Source organism: Acartia tonsa, chromosome 9 (assembly GCF_053477335.1).
Source record: "Acartia tonsa isolate MP-2025a chromosome 9, ASM5347733v1, whole genome shotgun sequence".
Lineage (NCBI taxonomy): Eukaryota > Metazoa > Arthropoda > Copepoda > Calanoida > Acartiidae > Acartia > Acartia tonsa.
The window spans coordinates 2,637,901-2,643,900 of record NC_137268.1 but is presented as its reverse complement, the minus strand read 5'-3'; the positions used below and the strand labels follow the sequence as shown (position 1 = coordinate 2,643,900).

Below are 6,000 nucleotides of genomic sequence, written 5' to 3'. Positions count from 1 at the left end.
GTTTAACCCTGGTGAATCAATACTTTGAACTTTGGGAGCTCGTCACGAATGGGTTAAAACAAAATCAAAAAGGTTAGGACATGTTCTTTGTAATTAAACTAGTAATTTGTTGTAATTCTTGTCATGCTCATTTTATTCAATTAAAATATTTCATCATTGTTCATTTATTGGGAGTGGGTTCAATTGGGGGTTGTACTTCAATATATCTTTATGTGTCTTATCCCTTCAGATCTAAGTTAGCAGTTCAATCTTATACCAACAAGGATGGCAACATCTCTAAAGGCAAACACTTGTAGAGTGTCAAAAATAAATTAACAAATTACAAATTTAAAAGTCTACAAAATTGTAAGTAAATATTTAAACTTTTAGGACTTAACATTGTACTTTGTTGTCCTAGGAATCAGTATTTCATAAACCGATGAACAGAACGTATGACATTAAATATTATTCAAAAAGTTAAAAATCTTAATGTTTTAAATGCATGTATGGACATTCTGGTCATGATCAAAGAGTTGCTACGCTTTCTAAACCAGACCCATCTACATTGCATGCCAAGTTTGAAATTGATAGAACATTTCTAACATGCTTTAATTAACAATTAGAGCTTTTAGTTATGGTTTGCGGACTGACCATAATTATAGCATCGCATTTAAAAATAATCCTTTATCTTAATAATTTCTTGATTCACTTCACTAAGAGATGCGATTGATATAATAAGTATTTTTTACTTGAAATATACGGAATGATTAAGTAGAAATTTTTCTTTTAAATTGGATTGAGAAAGATTTCTAACTGAATCTTTTTTTCTTTATATTACCATTTTATCGTCAACACAAAAACATTGGGAATAGTCCCTTTCCTAACATTGTCACATAAGGGGCGATTCGTCGTATTTTTAAAATAGCTTTTAATAGGTTATTTTATGTTAGGTTATGTTGTATTGGGTTAGGTGATTGCTCCACAGGGTTAGGTAATTTACCCCGCAGGGGCTAGAAATAAGAGAAAAGCTACTGTGAAAAATACGAAGAATCGCCCCATAAGGTGCGATGTTACAAAAGGGACTATACCCAAAACATTTTATGTCAATTTTACCAAATGTAATTTATGAGTTACACCTGAGGCTTAGTACGTAGCTTAACATTTTAAAAACTATATTCTAAAAGCTTTGTCCTGAACATTTACAATTTATGTTTCAACTAAATTAAAGGATTTTAATTTTTAAAGGCCAAGATTTTCTACATTTAAATGTGTCGTAAGTCTATTCTTATTAAGAATTGTTCTATCGGTGTAAAACCTTATTCCTTATTATTCCTTATGTAATGATTATAGGAATAATCTGCAGTTGTTATCAATTTTTCTGTACGTTGATTTTAAACAAGTATGACAACATCCATAAAAGCGAAGCACTGAAACGGTAAGACAAACGGACATACTTACATTTTTGGACTTGATTATAGAGTTGCTTCGCTTATAATATTGTTTTTTGTTGTCCCAGGAATCAATATACCAAAAATCAGATCAAACGGTGAAAAATCAGAACATAAATGTATAAATGTCGAATCAAAATTGTTGGTAAATTTGTTGAAAAACTGCTTAAAAACAGGATAATGTTTATGGACATACTTACATTTTTGAACTTGATTATAGAATTGCTTCGCTTATAATATTGTACTTTGTTGTCCCAGGAATCAATATACCAAAAATCAGATCAAACGAATAATTAAAACACTTGAAAATTTGTTGCTAAAAAAGTAGAAAAATCAACATGTTTAAAATGGACGTACGGACATTCTGGTAATGATTATAGAGTTGCTACGCTTTCTAAATCGTACTTAACTACTACAGGAATCATCATGCAAAGTTTGAAATCGATAGGACAATTCTAACATGCCTAAATTAACGAATAAAAGCTATCTATCTCGGACGGACGGACGTACGCTTTTAAAAATCATTTAATTTTGATTAGGTATATTTTTTTAATCATTCCAATTATTTATTGTAATTGGTGATTTCTATAACAATTAGGAACGATGATAAGAAAGTAACATCTTACATTTCTGTAACAACTTAAAAAGTAATTGCGTCTATAAAAGATCTTGAATTTTATGTTAGTTTTCCCATATTATAGATGTTGTCATCCTTGTTAATTAACACAGTGAGACAACATTGATTTAATACCTTGTAATTTAATCACATTATAAACTTAATGTAGACATTTAAATAGTTCTACATTGTTCTTCTAAAACTGCTACGTTTGTCCAAATTAAGAGCTACATCTAGCTGTTGGGTAGGTGACAAGTTTGAAGCTTTTTTAAAAAATAACTTTATACTGGCCTACATTGGTCAATTAGAATGTTTATTGGTCTGCCAATGGTAATTTAGTCTGTGTATTGGCATATCATTGGTCAATTGTATTGTATGACGTCATTTTTCTCAATTTAAACTAAATACTGCCATACTTTTCATTACAAGTAAATTTGATTTTAAATTTTCAAGTACTGATAGCAAAACGGGTTTATTTGTAAAGTTATGACTAAAAACTAATCGGCGTTATCACTCAAATTGCCTTGTTAAACACAAATAAACCTCCCTTCCCAATACCTCAAAAAATTGAAAATAAGGGGGAGCGCGTAGTCGTTCGTTTAAATATTAATTACTGTGGTAAAGAGATACTACAATCTCTGTCCATATCCTTGATACCCCCTAGGTAGTTCCAGCTCTTCCCAGCTTCCTCGCCTGCCACACAAATATATCTTCACCAGAGAGTTCTTCAGTTCTTTGTAGTGCTATGTGTTGGTAGGATTCTCCTATATCAAAGCCTTTCTTAGCCGAAGATCATTAGGTTCTATCGCGGCTTATTTATCCATTCTCCGCGAGCATTTCACCACGTTGCCGCCAGGCAGGATGCCACAGCTCTGCATCAGTATACATCTTTACCTATTTAATTATCTAAATCCTATATAAATGTATTCATGTTAATAAATTAGTTACTTTGATACTTGTGTAATTATTGGTAAAAAGCAACGGCCACTCTATACTAACCCCGTCCGTCCGTAAGTCCGACTTTACGCCATTACTTACGGTAATGTTAGGTTATATTGCTCACTGGGTAGCCCCGCAGGGAAAGTGCAACATATTGAAATATTTTTCTCGTATTCATTGATTGATTAGCCATAGTCTCTTAGGGTTTGGACCTAAGTAGTCATGGAGTAGGCTGAGACACTTTTGTATAGCCACTAGGGCTATCAAGCTCCACGTTCAAGCACATTATGACTTGACCCGCTATCTCATGAGAGCTACTCATTATTACCTCACCCTCGCCGAGTATGGCAGGTGTGAATCCGGTGGATAGGAACCGGTTCTCATCCATTCGAAAAAACTATGTCTAGCATCGTATTATATCCAGCTTTCTACGAATATAAAAATGTACAATCATAAGATTAAAACCAGTTTTTTTAGCCGGTGCCTTCGGCACCTCGGGTTTAAAAAAACTGTTTTTTTTTCTTATAATTGTACATTCTATATCTGCGGAAAGCTGTTTATAATACGATGCGAGAAATAACAATTATGCACTTTGTGGGAAAGCAACAAATAAGCTCAAATTTGAATTATCTAAAAGTTTAAATTTGAATTAAACAACGAATAATGAGACAAAACAATCAGTTATTTATTCACAGTTAATGCTATGTTTATAAGACGGGGGGGTGTTATATACATGGCTACATGGATATTCCTTGAAAATTTTTTATTTATATTGTACCTTAAACTAAGCTTTTCTTGATAAATAACCTTAATCAAAAACTGACCTTTTAGTATTTTACCAAGTAGTTCTTAAAATCCTCAAATTTCCCTTTTTACCCTCCTCCCCCCCCCCCCAAAAAAAAAAAATAGATGCGAATCGGGATAGTGGACAAAATATTGCCATGTCTCGCGGTCGTAGCGGTCATGCGTCATATTGGAGGGTGACGCAAATTTCAGATCTCAGTTTTCGTCGTTTGATATACTATTTTTCTTCATTAGATAAAAGCGATGATTGCAAGATTATTTCAATTTGCTATAATATCAAGATAATTTTTATTCAAATCGCAAAATCTGGGATCTGAAATTTGCGTCACCCTTCTAAACTGAAAGTGGGGAAGAGAATAAGGAATGGGGTAGAACCGGCTATCATTTTATTTTCTTGACTTTAAATTAAACTCTATCGCGAATATAGACATACCTAACCCCCTCACCCTTCCTTACAAGATAGAAACGTTTATGAAAATAGCTTGAAGGTTTAAAGTTCCTTGAGTACAAACTAATTTACATTTTATTGACGCAATCATGTATGTGTATTTTATAGAAGGAAATGTTTTAATTTAATCCTTTCAAGTTGCAAATATTGAAAAGTACTGAGACAGTTGGTGTACACAATAATTTATTACAGTATGGACAAAAAGTGCTTTTTTCAATTCTCCGGTCTAGGCAGTAATAAACAAGGATAACAACATCTATAAGTAGTGAAGCACAAAAAAATGTGGACTGCGTATAACAATGGGAAAATATATTTTGATACTGCCATTGCAAAAAAAAAGTTTGAAAATCTGACCAAAAATACAAAAGATATGGGGAAATATGTAAAACATATAAAAATAGCCAAAAACCTGCTAAAAGGCAGTCTGACTGCCATTTTTTCTAGAGTAGCTTCGCTTCGCTACTAAAAAGACTCAACTGTACGTCGTAATATTATTTTCTAAGTCAACAATCCTTGAGCCAACCATCAACCGCTTTAACAATTCAGCTTCTACAGTAAATTGTTTTCCGCAGAAGAAACCACATGTAGCGGGACAAAGTGTCTCAAAAATCAGCTATGTGACGTCATAAAAATGAGTAATTATCCGTCTCTTTATTTAGGGGTTTTCTTTTCCACTTCTCCTCTCATCTGCCTTATTTTTATGACGTCACATGGCTGATTTTGAGACACTTAGTCCCGCTACAGCCACAACCACTAACTAACCTGCAGCACATTTCAATTTCAATTGATATATTATTATTTGGCTGTTGCACCAGATTTTCATTCACTCTATTAAAGTGATCCTAGCTGGTTACAATATTGATACCTCCCATCAACCCTCTTTACCCCATCCTCTACTCTCCTACTGGATGAACGAACTGAGCTGCAGCCGAAGTATGCTGATGACACATTATAAAAGAGCACATAAGAGCTAATAATAAGAGTATGAAATTAAATCAAATGAAAACATTTCGAATTATAGAGTAGCTTCGCTTTCAAAAATATCATCAGATATTTTCTTAAAATATGGCTCATTTTTTTTATTCACGCTGTATAAAAGATTTTAGATAGAATGATAGATAATCTTTAAAGCTTTTGGGAGTGAAAGTGTTGAAAGAGAAAGAGAGAGAGAGAGAGAGAGAGAGAGAGAGAGAGAGAGAGAGAGAGAGAGGGAAAATAGGAATTAAATTAGATTCCTAAAGTAAACAGGCAGTACGGGCAAAAGTCACAGTAGTTTTTTATGCGTCAAATGTCGGATTGAAAACTACTTCTGACTGTCGTCTAAAAATTAGGCAGTTGCTCTAGAAGTTTTAGCAGTTGGCCGGCAGCTCTAATATTTAAAAATTGAGCAACACTGTTAATGATGTGCGGCTGTAGTCATGTGTTCTAATTTGTCCACTGATTAAATGATCCTATTATATAAAGTAGTAGGTTTTTTTGTTTGTTTGAAACTCAAGATCTCACTAACTACTCAACCGATTGAAATTTCGGCGTTATCTTCTTAGAAATTTTTTTTTCAATTTTTTTCAATTTTGTACCCCCCCATCCCCCCCCCCCCCCCGACTACCGACGAACAACTATTTTAGGTTAGGTTAGGTTTTAGGCTAGGGAGCCGAGCGCTGCGGCCAGAGTTCATAGTTCGCTGTCGGGGGGGGGGGGGGGGGGTACTCAAATTTTCAATATTGAAAAAAAAATTCTAAGAGGATAATACCGAAATTTCTATTTTA

The 6,000-nt window shown here is 33.6% G+C and overlaps 1 protein-coding gene across 1 annotated transcript in view; it reads left to right on the top strand.

Moving 5' to 3' along the window:
* The first annotated feature begins 678 nt into the window (after positions 1-678).
* Positions 679-6,000, top strand: part of PAN3 (Poly(A) specific ribonuclease subunit PAN3) — a 203,823-nt gene continuing 198,501 nt past the window's right edge. The window contains exon 1 of the mRNA XM_080171543.1: positions 679-702. The gene's annotated coding sequence lies outside the window, so the exon portion shown is untranslated. The remainder of the gene's footprint in view (positions 703-6,000) is intronic.